Source organism: Mixophyes fleayi, chromosome 3 (assembly GCF_038048845.1).
Source record: "Mixophyes fleayi isolate aMixFle1 chromosome 3, aMixFle1.hap1, whole genome shotgun sequence".
Taxonomy (NCBI): Eukaryota; Metazoa; Chordata; class Amphibia; order Anura; family Limnodynastidae; genus Mixophyes; species Mixophyes fleayi.
In genome coordinates this window covers 216,347,160-216,363,604 of record NC_134404.1, presented here as the reverse complement: position 1 = coordinate 216,363,604, position 16,445 = coordinate 216,347,160, and positions in this window count along the sequence as shown.

Genomic DNA, 16,445 nt, shown 5'->3' with positions numbered 1-16,445 from the left:
TTGAGTTGTTACTTATAACACAAACCTGTTTAAAAATGAAGCAGAGCTGACCCCTGCCACCTCAGAGATGATGGAGGATTTATACACAGGAAGGATGAGAGGAGTGAAACAACTTGTTGCATGGTAATGATTTATTTGGGCATGCTCTCACTCAACCATGACTTGTCCACCGCACACACAGTGGACGGCTGTGCAAAGGGGCCTTCCAGAGGCAAATATTTTCTTAATATTAATTTTAATACATGGACCTCGAAGTTGTAGAAGCATATTGAAGAAAATTTAAGGTAAGTGAAGGAAGCTCATGAGAGTTATCCAAAATAGCTTAAATACATATTAGGATGCCATAATGAATTAATCTTATTTTGATGACTGGCTGAACCTTGATGCAGCAACAGATCCCCATAGTAAATTGATTTTTTGCTGTATTAAGCCCCTTTTATAAGCTTGTGGACAGTAGTACAAACTACTTTGTGCCTTCTGATACATAAAACTCATACATTTGGCATGAAATGTCTGAAGAATAGGCAAGGGGACCAAATCTAAAAGTGTCTCAAAATAATGCAACAGATGTGGAATAACATTAATCTTCACTAGATCCAGAGAGTATGGCCAAGACTTCCCATGACCAAATGTGTTTTATAAACATCATTATCACTTCCATATGTAGCACAATAAAGCTCTGTTTTACTTCAAAATTAATATTAAATAAAAGTTTAGCTTTTCTGTAAGAATGGAGACATGGAAGCTGGGTAAGCTTCAACCACAACAAAACAGAGTTGGTTTGAGGACAGAAGACGTGGATGTTGACTATATTGTAACAACAGCAGACACAGGGGTAGAGTTAAAACATGCAGAAAATGTTGGTAAAATGCATAGCCAGTGGTAGTCTATGGTCACTTTTTACTCAATCATCAGGTCTTGGCTACTATTAAAGTATCTTTCTTGCGTGTCTGTAATACCTTCAAAATGAACCATCTGTATCTGGTTCTAGTTAGGCAAAAGTTTATTTTTTGTCTTTTCAGTTGGAATAATACTGCAATGCCCTGTGCCAAGTGCTTCTGCAGAAAAAGTTGTACTGATTGCAGTTTGTACAGAATGTGGCAGCCAGGTTGCTAATCAAGTAACCTCATAATTTTCACATTACAGTACTTTCTCCCCTTTCCTAACTGCTTGTAAAAGATTTGTTTTGAAATTAGCTTATGTTCTTAAATTTTGTAAAAAAAAATCAAGCGACCAGTAAAGTAGCAGAAGCATTTTAACATCATACCACCACATGTCTCATTTGATTATAGTGCATAAAAAATAGTGAAAAAGAAGACAATTTTAATTCATCATCACAGCTAAGGGTGTTATATGTAATAAAAGATATTTATTTTTTTTGCAACACTTTGGATAGGCTGAAACTCAACCTCATAAGACTGGTGGTTGTATAGATTACCTGATGAGTTTGGGGAGTAATACGCTGAAGTATTTTGTGAAAAAAATTCCAATTCCAATCTTGGCCATCTTCTTCCCTATTTTTTATAAATAGTCACTTTTTGTTGTGCTCAATGCTTGAGAATTGTGATGTACCCCTGCTCTTTGCTCCAATGTGATTCTGCAAGTTTTACAATCTTGTTTACAAAATCAGGCTTGCATTTTACTAAACCCATTCTTCAGCACTGTGTGACAAATCCAGTTTATTTGTGACTTCTTTCGATCTGCAATCCTATGTTAAACCTGGCTTAATTTTTCTCCATCTGCAAGCATGTGTGCCAAACCTGGCCTAATGTTTGACTTCTCTTGACCCACATTCATGATTACCAAATGTGGCTTACATCTGTTGTTTCTCAATGATTGTTCCTGATCCAGTTTGTCTCTGATACCTTTATTGCCATTTTCCTTCTACCCATTTATCACATTTTTCAAGTATACATTATATAATCAGTTGTGTGAACAATATGGGCCTGATTTATCACGACACTCATACTGAGTCTGGTTTTAAAAGCACATATTTCAGATTTGCGCACGTCTGAGTTTATCAAGGCACGGATCTGAAGATACTTGCGCTGTTGAATTTGAGTGCAGGTCTGCTGTGCTCTACTACACAAGACACTGCAGGAGAATTCCAATAGAACACACAGAAAAAAAAGAAATAGATAGATAGATAGATAGATAGATAGATAGATAGATAGATAATGCCACCTGTTAATAATACAGGCATTAATATTGAAACGGTAAAAACAAAAAGTGTTTATTTTTCTCATGTCTCATGAAATACATTTATTAGTATGATGTTAATGTCTAGTGAACATAAAATACATTTTTACATTTGCTTCTGATGGCAAACACATGTCATAGCATGCATATAAGACTGTCATCATTACAGATCAGGACCATAGCTGGAGCAAGAGATACAGCAGAAAAAGTGACTTTGAGAAACTCAGAGCTTGATTTTGACGTGGGCGCATACGCTTGATTTTGCCACGTTCTCTGTACGTTGACTATTGCAAAATGCCCTTCCTCACCTTGTTAACTCCCTGAAATCGTAGACTGAAGCAAGCGTTCTTTGCGCTTGAAGACGGAGCAGAGAGGGCTGCGTTTACTGCAGTATGTCCTGGCTCTGGGCTTGCGCAGAGTGATTTTGCATACAAAACACTCAAAATCGGCAGATACATACCTTGATGAATCAGGCCCTATAACTGTAAGATGGTACAGTGCACTAATTATTCATTATGCTGTTCTTCAAAAACTATGCATAATAACCATCAACTTAACTTACTTTACACAGCATATATATTTTGTTCACTGCATATCATTTTAAGCATACCATTTAGGTGTGCTTATCTCTATTTAATGCTATCAATTTTTTTTTATGTGCATTGACATTTTAGAACATGCTGTATTTATGGAATGGTTAAACTCGAATGATCATTAATAAACATAATGTTTATACAAATTAAATAGTTCAACACAGTTTATAGTTTTTATTTACACTGTTATTGTTAAAATTACTTTTATTATTATCTCATCAATGACAAAATATTGGAAACAGTTTGACTAATCTAAATCTTTCTTGCTTTAATTTTGACATTTCTTACAAAAGTAAAGTACTGGCCAAAAATGTGATTGCCAAAAGGGTTTGGTGAAACATAAATAAAAATACTTGTAGAAATTTCTATCTCATTATTTAATGTATTTTTTTCTTTGTTCATTTAATAAAGAAAGAAAATCATGATTATTGATGCATGTGATCAATGTGCCCTTTTACAAATCTCCTTTAGCTGCCAAAAAAAAGCTAGCTGTCCAACAACTACAAAATGGTCTATCCCAACGTTATGAGAAAATGCTGACATTGCTTTAATAAAGATTTTTATTCAATTTTGTTTTGAGGAAACCCATAGCATTAATAGTGATCAATTTACACAATGCAATATTTTGCTTTGTTTTGAATCTCCTAAAAAATCTGTCAGAACAAATTAAAACAATTTTGGTAATGAATACTGGTTGAATTTTTTGGTTTAGCCGTTTTCTTAAAAGAAACAGCTCAAATAAAACACATATGACCAGAAGGTAAAAATCACAAACAATGTGTTATTACCTACATGTATCACTGGTTCTGTTGATATCTTTAATTAACAAGGCTTAGTTAATGACTAAAGTTTCACCATGAACAGAACATCAACAACAACAAAATTGCATTTAAAATATAATCGAATACACATAAATAAAGCATCTTGTTATAATGAAAAATGTAAGTATAAATCAGCAAAAACAACAAAAGATATCCAAACATAGGAAAATATATAGCAGTTACATTGATTGCCACCTTGACCACTTCCCTCATATTGAGATAATAGAGATCATGTATGTTTTTTGGCAGTTGAAAGCCCAGATAAGTAAAAGACATAGTGGTCCAAGACAAGAAATATAATGTACTCCATGAGGGGCAGCACAGTATCTTAGTTGATAGCATTTCTGCCACATAGCACTGGGGTCATGTATTCTATTTCCAAACATGGATTTATCTGTATGAACTTTGTATGTTTTCCCCGTGTTTGTGTGGGTTTCCTCAAGGCCTTCGGGTTCCTCCCACACTCCAAAAACATACTAGTAGATGAATTGGCTGCTATCAAATTGACTCTAGTCTCTGTGTATGTTAGGGAATTTAGACTGATCTCCTGACTTCCAACACAGATCCCTGACAAATGAGGTGAGATTGTAAAAGATGAAGGAGGGGGTCCAATGCTAACTTAAGAAAAAGTGGTGAGCGAAAGCACCCTATCTTGTACCCTGATTCATAGTGATTAGAGAACTACGTTTATTGGATCAGTAAACATGAACCTAATATATTTGAAACTAAGGCGTTTGGACAAGAATTTTCACAATTTAAGTTGTAAGATGTTTCCTTGATACCATATCAAAGGCCTTTTCAGCATAAGGGCTTAATAAAATATCAGGAGACTTCTTTTTCACAGCAGTCGCTGCTATAATGGCCACATTAGCAGATCTTTCCCCCTTAACTGAATGTCTATTATGGGTGAATCCCAATTGATGCGGGGTTCACAGTTCTGGCAGAATAGACTGCAATCTGTTAGCTCAAATTTTATCTAAGATTTTAAAATCTATATTAAGCAAGGTAGTAGTCCTATAAGATGAAATTAAGTCAGGACTTTTACCAGGTTTTGGTATAAAACAGTGTGAGTCTCATTGATCTTTGAGAAAGGTAAATGGTCCTTATGCAATTTATGATAAAGAGAATTAAAAAAAGGGACCAGATTAAATGAAAGCATCTTTTAATACTCTCTAATATCACCATCAAGGCCAAGTGATATGTTGGAGGCTAAGGATTTAATTCTTCTTCCATTATATCAGAAGTCAGCATTGCACACTGAACACAAGTAAGCCTAGGAAGATTTGCCTCACACAGAATGCTGCGATGCAATGCTTGATTAACAAGACAAGAGCTATAAAGATCATGACATTCTACTTGGAACTGGGATAATATATCTGAAGTAGCAGAAAGCAAGGACCAGTAGCCGGATCTTTAATAAGAAAGACATGATTACGTCTCTTCTGTATTTTAGTCATATTTGCTAACAATTTGTTCCCCCATCTGTACAAGTATTTCTAGAATAAGCAACACTGGTATGGGCATTAAATAAAAGCAAACTTTGAAGAAGTTGTTTGGCCAAATTATAAAATTCCAAATTAATTGTTGAGGGACAACTGATATAAATATCAAAACCGAATTTCATAGCATTATGTAAATAACTATATTTGGATTGAGTATCTTTTTGCTTTTTAGCCAGATAAGCAATAATATGACCTCTCAAAACTACTTTTGAGGTTTCCCAAAAAAGGATTGAGTTGTTCCAATTCTCTTTATTGTCATCTATAAATTCTAGCCATTAACTGGTAAAATAATCCATAAAATGTTCTGATTAACTAAGGTAGGAAGGAAATCACCACAGCTTATTCCAAACAGTAGGAGCATGAAAATTAATATTGATAAAGATGGAGGCATGATCTGAGATCTAAATACTATGAATTTGCAGAGAGATAACATGTGTAATAACATGGTTAGCAACTAAAATGTAATCAATCCTTGACATAGTGTTGTGAATCTGAGAATGGAAAGAATACGATTTGTCCAAGAGTTTATCTGGCCTCCAAGGGTCTGTTAAAGCATGATGTAATTTCAACAGGTGTGCAGTATCCCATTGGGAGAAAGAAAACACAGGTATTAGATTATTGAATTAGATTTATCTAATATTGGGTTAAAATATTGGGGTTTATTGTATTGAAATCGCTACCTAAGAGTAGGTTGGAGGTGTCTGTATGCATAAACTGAGAAATATTAGAAAAAAAGTGATGATTAGATGCATTTGGGGCATACATTTTTAACAGGGTATACTTTTTACCATCTATAACAACCTGCATTAGAAGATATCTACCCCCTGGATCCAAAAATGAATTTTCAACTGTATAATGCAACTTCTTATAAAACAATATTGCTACCCCTCTTTTTTTGTAACATATGCAGCCAAGTAACATTCATGTATTCACGCTGCCTTCAACGACATCCCTGAGCATGACTCCAGTGTGTTGCATGGAGAAAGGCAATATCGGGAGATAGAGTTTTCAAATGAGTTACCACATTTCTCCTTTATCTAGGCATTTTCAGGCATGCCACATTCCAGGAAGCCACATGGAATCCCTGTGTAATTTGCAAAGCAGAAGTAAAGCTGTCGCCTTATCCATAAGCCAAAGAAAAATTGGGATGTGAGGCAAATGACAAATAAAATAAAAATCAATGAACAAATACAAGGTCCAACCACACCTGGGTATCTGCCAAAAAAATTAAAAAAGAAGAGCAACAATGTACAATGAAAAGTGATGCATAACTAACACATAAATTATAGCCTTTCAACTTTGTAAATACCAAAAACATTGTGAACCAGAAAACAAAAAATAACATTTGAAGAAGTCAGGTAGAAAGCATATTTGCTTACTGGCAACTCCATATTTCCATTTTCCACCCAATTACAAGTCATGCTCCTGTTTTTCCAGATTGGGAAACTGAGACTAATAAATATTAAAACGTAGCATTATACTATGCATATAACATTCAGTGCAAAGCAATCAATATCACCTGTCCTTCCCTTGTCCCAGATCAGCTGCCAATCTATCTAATGCCTGTGAATGGCAACATTTTGCAAATGTCTTGTATAGTGCCTTCTTCATGTGACTGGGCTTCTGATCACTAGCACTAGACAAAGTCATAGCTAACACGGGTTATCACATTGTGACATTTAACGTAATTTTTCAAACTCTTATTTTTCAATAGATTTTTACTGTAGACTTGTAGACAGATCCCTTGCCCTATGCAGCCCCCCTTTGTGTGCTTGGAAATGTCAAGACTTGCGTTATTACAATGTTTGCTCCCAATTGTAAAGCACTTCAGATTATGCTTGCGGCATATGAATATATAGTAATAACAATACAAATGTAGCCAGCTCCTCACTTGTTCTTCCTTCTTCTCTGAGAGACAAAACATCAGTACTTGTATAGTGAATCTTAACTTATTACATAGCTCTGCCATTTAATCAATGTCAAAGCAACACTCAGTACTGTTTAGCCTGTTCTATCCCTTCTATCCCTTCAGTGCAGTCTATAGGAAGTATCTGATAAAGTAATATCTTCTGGTGAAAACTTCAAACATTTTTATTTACCAAAATGATATTTGTTTACTTTAATGTATTTATATCTAACATACATTATTTGAAATATTTGTTAATCAGCTGTTTTCATTAAACGTCCACTACATAACAGGATGTGCAAAATAGTGCAATATATTATATTAACATTGTGACACAATAGTTTGTTTTCCAAATGTGTCTTTGAGATTATGTGGTCAATGTGGTGCCAAATATTGAAATGTTACATCCTACCGCAAGTGTGACAGCAAAGTGAACATCTTCACCAAACAAATACTACTATGAATACAGAAAGGTGGAATTCAAGCTTATGTAATGTACTTCATTGTACTTGCAACATGTAACTTTGTGTGTTGTAAACACTATTTTTAGCTGAAATTACACGCTAGGCATTGGGCAAAATATTGACATATTATACAGTAATATACCATATTGTAGTTTATATTTGTGAAAAAAATAGTGGTTCTGATCTACAATTGGATGTGAGTTAAGTTATGTTGCTTAAAAATGCATTTGCCGTACTGTGTGTGTGCACATGAAGTTCAGTGCACCTACAGGGTGGACTTCAGTTGCTAGAGAGCTGCAGGATATCACTTCAATGTTCGACTGCACTCATTATCGACTAGTATGGTACCTGGATATCACTGATTTTCCCATGCATCTCTATGCGGTTAGAGGAACATTTTGGATATTACATTACCATGGAGTGCCTTTGCAACTGTTTCAAAGGCACACTGCGGCACCTGAATCACTCTCTTAAAGTTTGCACTTGCAGCACGTTATGCTTGGCGCAGTTGTTGGCAGAGTACTATTAAAAGTGGAAAATAAAGGGGCGTGGCCTGGCAGCCATCTAGACTAGACGCAAGGCAAAAGAGCTCCTCACAAAAATAACTAAAACAATAGTTAAAAAATACCTAACTACTACCTAAGTGGGTAAAAAACAGGGCAAAACCTGTGGTGCCTACCTGGCTTTTGTAATTCCTTCCCAGAAAAACAGCTGGTGCTCCCAGAGACGGGGTGACATACCCGATCAGCTCCACTGCCCCCTCGTACCTGTCGGATGACAGAGCATTGCCGGACATACCCTCTCACTGACAGAAGGCTGTCTGACATCTGATGTGCCTGGAGACGCTGTATAACCGCCGACAGGAGCGGGACGGTGCGCTCGGATCCAGCTGAGACTGCGGGAGCGGGTCCCGCCTTCTGATCCCATCCACCTTTTCCCTAAACGAGTGTGGGATTAACTACCCAGTTGGGACCTTCCTCGCTCCGAATAAAGTCACCAGCATAGGACCGGAAATAGTGAGCGCCATTACCGCCTTCTCTTCTGGTGGTCTGGCGGCTGCAGTGCCTGCTGGGAGGTTTGCTGGAGTCGGGGGCTGACTTAATACATCTGGAGTCACCCAGTGGTACTGAAATTCCCATAGACATCAGAGAAACTGAGGTGAGAAAACTGTCAGCGTGGGATATCGTTTGCCTGTTAGAAGTCAGACCTCCTCCTAAAACAATCTTTGACCGTCTCTTTCCTCACCATATCCCTACAGTGTCCTAATAGTGCTTGAATAATCACTGACATACACTACTGCCACTTAGTGTACAATATGCTACACTGCAATCTGTACCAATTGAATCCCCACAGCATCTTGTAGAGACGCAGCTGGAGACATAGCTGCTAGGGAAGTCAAGGTTCAGCAGTCCTAGCAATGTCTATAGTTTACAGAATTTATGAGCAAATGAGTGGCTAAATGAGCGGCTAACTCATCGGGACACAAGGGGAATCCATGAGGCTCTAGCACCTTAATGCCTTAAAACGACGGGAGAGAGAAATCTAATTAATGGCCATTGATACTAGCTACTATTGCTGACAGATCCCAGAATATTTTTTAGTTACTAGATCCACGCTGTAACAATGCCGAATAAAAATAAGAAAACTACCACCCCAGGAACGGCTTCTATCTTTACCCAAGCTAAAAAGCGGTTGCCATGGCTAACATCCTCACCGATAACGCATTCAGATTCAGAGAACGATGACACTAGCTCCACCAATGAAGTGTCAATATCTGCGGAATTGAGAGATATTATCAGAACCACCATACAATCTGAAGTCCGTACTGTCATTCAAGAGGAAAATAGAAAAGTAGTAGCTGAGTTCCGCAAAGAAATAGCGGCCTTGGGATCCAGAACGGCGGACATAGAACAAAAGGTAGACGAAGTTTGCCATTTTCAAGAATTTGTTTCCACAGAACTTTCAGACATCCGTTCTGACATGGATTCGTTCAGAGATCACCTAGAGGATATTGAGAACAGGAATAAGCGGAATAATCTCGGCATCTGGAATATTCCTGAAACAGTAGATAACAACCTTCTACCTAAATACTTGGAGAGACTGTTCCTACATCATCTTCCAGAGGCCTCAGCATTGGAGATCCAAACAGACCAAGCCCATAGAGCATTACGTCCAAAACCTTCCTTAAACCAACCGCCCAGAGATGTTATCGTCCGATTCCACTACTATAAGTACAAAGAGCATTTCGCAATGGCTAAGCGAACAGCCGCTCCTTTGACTTTTGAGGGAGCAGATCTCCAGGTATACCAGGACTTGGCCCCTACTACTCTACAAAAATGAAGAGACCTTGCTCCAACCACCAAGTTCCTACATGACCATAAAATACGCTATCGATGGGGCTTCACCTCCTGATAGGTCATGAAGGTCAATCCCACAGAATCAATAGATCAAGGAAGAACTCTCCTACCAACACTAGGCATATCGACTTCCTCTATTCCAACAGTCACCGTGACAGAAACTGAAAGACCAACGGCCCCTGTGGCCTCATGGACACAAGCTTAAGAAACTTAGACAAAGTTTGTGCATTTGTTGTTCTATACTCACTAGTCTACTGAAACGACTTGAACCATCTGGAAAAGTCTACCCACGTCTTTGGTTGATCCGCAACGCAGCCTTTATGCTTTATTAAGTAACGACGAATGTACTTTACTATGTGCTCGCAACACTGGCAGGAGTCAAGTAAAATTTTATTTGATCATAAAGCACAACTTAAATGTTATTGAATTCTAGTTTGAGGCTTCAGTTGATATAGATTACTATATGAGCTAACTGTTTATCATAAGTTTTAAATTAGTAACATAGTTTGCTATTGACAATGCAGTCAACAATTGATATACGTGAACACTGATTGCTAAGTTCATACCCACTTGCAATTATTAGAAGTAACAGGTTAAAACCACTACTGAGCTACTTTGAGGGGGACCTATGTACACAGTCAAATACTGATGAGCAAATGTAACAATGTAGCCAAGGCTCTCCCAAGATGTGGGTAGATACTTGATATTTGCAAGACAACCTATAATGATTCTTATCTATATAAGCCCTGATAGGTTGATCAATTACTTGTTCCAAACTGAATATAGTAAGCACCACAATATTGAAGCAATTCAATTTTACACCCTGAGGTGCAACTTATCGTTGCGAATAGAGAAGCCTCCCTGGCTTCAGACTAAGATTGGGTACAGGATTAAGAAACTAATATTCGTCTTGTTCAGTGGAGAAACGCTGACCAGACTATATATAGATCAAGTAAAGAGTCAGGTGAAGTTTACCATGTTTATTAGTTAAATTATATTTGAAAAGGCCCCTATTATATACAGATAAATGTATCAGACTGTGAGGTCATAAGCTCTGTATGAGCTATACAAACTTCACTTACAAATTTAACTCTCGTAAACGTTACGGACCTCCAATTTCAAGGCCTCATGTGAGTTGACCGAATGTTGGGTCCAATAGTTCACAAAGTTTACGGTATTTGCCAAATTGATGGAAAGATGTGCCCTCATGGTTTGGGAGACAGCTGATTATTGACACTTCTCCATGGCTCTTGAGTTGCCTCCCAGGCCACGATGCAAATATTTACCATGACTGGCAACAAGATAGTGACCGAACAATGAACAATTTGAAGATTCTTCGTCTGAGAATGTCACTAGGATTAAGTATTAGTTTATAACTAACTGGTTGCTAGACGTAGATTAATATCTAAGCTGTAATTGCTGTTACTTTCCCATTTTTTTATATTTCAATGTTTTACATAAGCGCTTTCTCTCTCCCAATTGAATGTTATTTAAAATTCAGATGCAGATACTATCTGGTCTATAATCCCTCGGATTCCCCCCTCCCCACCAGGTGTCCCCTGTTTGCTATGTTACCACCCCCCACACGCCCCAAGTACACAGGATGTACTGGTTCTATTGTTCGGAAGACATGATTTGCCAGTCTTCTTCCCTTTAACTGTCTTCTTAAATATCCCACTACTCTTTCTCCCTCCTTTTTAATTTCCCTGTCTCAACCTGGTGTCTTGATTTGCCAATCAGACTACCGCACTCGATTTTGGTCGGAATATTTCAGATATCAACCATGACTCTTTCAATTCTGACCATTAATGTTAATGGTCTCAACACTCCGCAGAAGCGCACAATACTGATCCAATACCTGAAACGGCACTCTCCGCAAGTTGTAATGCTTCAAGAAACGCATTTTAAGCATAACCACCCAAAATTGCATTGTAAACAATATCCGCAGGTTTTCTACTCGACTTCTTCACAAAAGGTCAAAGGTACAGCCATCCTTCTTCACCACACTCTACCGTTGACAAATGAGACAACTTACGAGGACCCCCAGGGCCGATTCATCATTTTAACCGGCCAAAACACTTTCTTTTCTCACTTTTTTGCCAGACTCTCAGTCTAAAGTGGGAAAGCTAATAATAGGAGGGGACTTTAATACTGTCTTAAACCCGCGGCTGGATCGATCACGCCCTATATTACGCACCAAAAATACTATCCGCGAAGGGTCCAAACTGCAGTCTCTACTCACGCATGCTAACTTATATGACACATGGAGAGTACTATACCCCAATGACAGAGATTATACGCATTACTCAATGCCACACGGCACATATTCTAGACTAGATATGATCTTTGTAGATGTTCACACAACGCAAAGCCTGAAATCAGCTGTCATTATTCCAGTTCCCTGGTCTGACCACTCGACCATATTTTTGAAGCTTGACATAATGCCACAATTTTCGCCACGATATCGGTGGAGGTTAAATGATCATTTGTTTCTAAAGAAGGAGAATTTTGTCAAGGTAAGGCAAGCTTTACGCGATTTTCAAGCAGATAATAGTCCAGAAGAAACCACGCCCACTGTGAGATGGGAAGCCCATAAAGCAACCATTAGGGGATGTCTGATTAACCTTGCCTCTCATGAGAAAAAGATAAACAAGTAGGCTATAGATAACTTAGAATCTCAAATACAGGCTCTTACTACTCAACACCAGAGATACCCCAAACGCGCCACCTATCTTAAGCTACTAGCACTAAAGGGACAACTTGGTAAATTGCTTGCTGCCAAAGCAGCCAAAACTCTTCAATGGCTTCAGCAGCGATTTTATGAAAAAGGCGACAAGGCTGACACGCTGCTAGCGCGCAGACTCCAAAACAAGCGTTCTCGCAATCGTATTGTAGCTATCAGAGATCAAACACTACAATTCTTATACGATCCTCAGGCAATAGCAAATAGATTCCGCACTTACTACAACTCATTGTATAACCTCCCGCCGCCAGCAGACCCCCCAGTCACTTTCTATAAACGAATACGCGAGTACCTTCTAACATGTTCTCTCCCACGTCTTACGGATGCGCAGTTATCGATACTCAATGCAGACATAACGTTAAAAGAAATAAAATAAACTATTAAATCTCTTAGAAACTCTGCAGCTCCAGGTCCAGATGGGCTTACTGCATCATATTATAAAAAGTTTGCTCCTGACCTGATGCCAATGCTCCTTTCCCTTTTCAATGCAATTCTAAGTGGTAAAAACTTCGAAAGGGACACCACCAGAGCAGATGTCATTGTTATTGCCAAAGAGGGTCGGGAACCTAGTCATTGTGAAAGTTACCGATCTATCTCCCTACTGAATGTAGATCTAAAACTATTTGCTAAATTGTTAGCAAACAGACTAGCTCAAGTAATTCCCGCTCTGGTCCATGCTGACCAAGTGGGATTCATACCCGCTCGACAAGGATCAGATAACACAAGGCAAGCAATCAATCTAATTGAAGTAGCTAATCGGACACTTGCCCCTGCTCTGGTGGTCTCCCTCGACGCCGAAAATGCATTTGACAGGGTCTCATGGCCTTTTATGAGAGCCACCCTTAAGAAAATGGGTTTTAAGTGTCAATTTATGTCTGGGCTAGCTTCTTCATACTTTAATCCCTCTGCTACTGTATGGGCTAATGGAGCCGCGTCATCTACATTTCAAATTACTAACGGTACTCGACAAGGCTGCCCGCTTTCCCCACTATTATTTGCCCTAATGATGGAACCCTTGGCTTCTCGAGTTCGTAATAGTCCAACAATCACAGGTATTCAAGCAGGAAAGACTGATTACAGGATCTCCTTATACGCGGACGATATCTTACTAACAGTCACCAATCCCCTCATATCTCTTCCTGCCATACAGAGCGAACTCAGTGAATATGGTGAATTATCAAACTTTAAAATCAACATGGACAAATCTGAAATCCTTCCTCTTAATTTAACATCTCACCTTCTGGACTCCCTGAAATGACAGTCAAACTTCAGATGGCAACCAGACAAACTTAAGTATCTGGGAATATATTTGACAAGTCAATACAGTCAACTATATGCTGCCAATTTTCCTCATCTTTTGAATACACTCAAACGAGATCTTGAGAAATGGGATAAGCTGTATATCTCCTGGCTAGGCCGCATAACAGCAGTAAAAATAAATCTAGTTCCACGAATTTTGTATTTCTTTCAGACGCTCCCTATTAGGGTACCCTCACTGCCTCTTAAAACCCTTCAGAAACAAATTATACGGTTTGTCTGGGCAGGCAAACGGCCCCGAGTCCAGGTCCGTGCGCTCCATCATCAAACCTCGGAGGGAGGACTAGGTCTCCCAAACATCTCAAAATATTACATTGCTATGCAATTGACCCAATTATTTTTATTTCACTCCCCGCCAAGTACAAGATTATGGGTTGATATAGAGGCTAATCTCATCCAACTGCTCTCGCCTTACACCTTTTTATGGATCTCAATCAAACACCGTCCACCACTTCTATCGCTTCCTTTGTCTACTCGTTTCTCATTCCAGATTTGGGACTACAGTACTCGCGCTTTTCATTTGATAGCTAATCCTGAAATTATGCTTCCGCTGTGGAATTACCCAGCCTTCCCCCCTGGGCAACAACAGTCCTTCTCTCAGCACTGGTTTAGTCGCGGGCTCTGGTTCCTGACAGATATAGCACCCATGCAAATTTTTCCTGAATTTGAGACCTGCAGCGGATATATGCCATTCCCCATAAACGCTTTTATCAATATCTTCAGTTAAGACATCTATTTCGCTCTCTTATAGCGTTTAAAAACTTTTATCAACGTACGCCTTTAGAAACATTTTGTCAAAATAGATCTCCTCCAACTGGCTTAATCTCTACATTCTACAGCCTTCTGGTGGCATTTCGTCAACCTATCAAGAGTCGTTGTGAGTTAAAGTGGGAAGAAGACTTAGGAACGGAACTGGAAGATGATGATTGGGCTGAAATCAGGACACCAATCGCTAAATGCTCTATTTGTGTGCGGACCAAGGAGAATGCATATAAGTTACTCTACAGGTGGTATCTGATTTCCACTCGCCTAAGAGCTATATTTCCAGATGCTTCCAACTCTTGTTGGAGAGCCTGTGGACAAGAAGGCTCTTTTTTGCACATTTGGTGGTCTTTCCCAAATCTAATTTTCCCCCTCTTCTCTTTCCCTTTTCTTGTACATTGCCCCTCCTTCCTCCCTTTATTTCTAATGTTGAAGTCTTATATTATTATAACAAAAGTTCTTAATACTTTTGTATACTGATTGAGCGATTTATGTCCTAATCTAAATGCTGTTAAAACTTGAAAAAACTTCCAATAAAAATTATGTTTAAAAAAAAAAGTGGAAAATAAACACATTTTGGGGTATGCAGTGTTTTTTTTATTTAATATTTAGCTTTAGTTTTCATAATTAATCTTTACTCGCACATTCAGGGGTAAATGTATCAATCTGCGGGTTCTTCAACACCCGCGTGTTCAGCCTCTTTCGCGATTAAATTTCAAGCGGCGCTGCATTGTAAAGGGTTAACTTCCCTTTACAATGCAGCGCTGCTTGAAATTTAATCGCGAAAGAGGCTGAACACGCGGGTGTTGAAGAACCCGCAGATTGATACATTTACCCCTCAGTGTCAGACTGGGGCCTGAAATGCCCATCTAAGGAATGCAATGGTAGGGGCCCATGTTATAGGGCGTGTGTAACTGCAAAGTGTCATTGTGTCATTGAAGAGGTGTGGCCAGATGTAAAAGGGGCGTGCATCAGCAACTAGAAATGGTGGAAGGAAAGAAGAATCACAACCCTGTTATAACAGTTTGCTAAATCGTAGCTGGCATTAGTTTATGAGTATAATTTATACTGTATAAATGTTTTAATGTTAATTTAATTATTATGAAGTAGGCATTCTACTATTGATTGGTTTTATTGACTGAGAGTTCTTTCCATCCACATTGCTCGAATAGCACTCCAAGCTTCCAACATCACAATCCCTCCTTCCTCCCGGTTCTCTCCAAAACACTTTTCTCCACCCATGCCCCATTGCCACTTGGTGGAAACCTACAGAAACACAGAAAGAACATACAAATGCCACACAGATATGACTCTGCTTGGAATTGGACCCATGATCCCCGCATGGTTACTCAGAAATCCAAACTACTGTGTTAAAATTGAAAATTTAATGACATTTCATCTTCATATCTTTACCAAAATCTCCTCCAAATATTACACAACAGTTTCTCACATTGTATAAAGGTTCTGATACTTCACAGCATGTATAGTATATAGAGGGATAAAGGGCATCACAGGAAGGCAGTAAAAAACTAAGCAATATCCTAACAGTATCTGGACATTGCCTAGAAAAATTATAGAATACAATACTGAACACAATATACTTCCACAAGCCACCTAATATGCCTGTGTATGAGATGCAACAAAAACAAAACTGCTTCTAATTGTGGCAGAATGAGAACATAATTACATGCTAAACTGAAGGAATAGATCATCCATGATGGGGCTACAAAAATGTGAAAACTATATTGAAGCTAAATTGAGTGGATTAACTGCTTCCAACA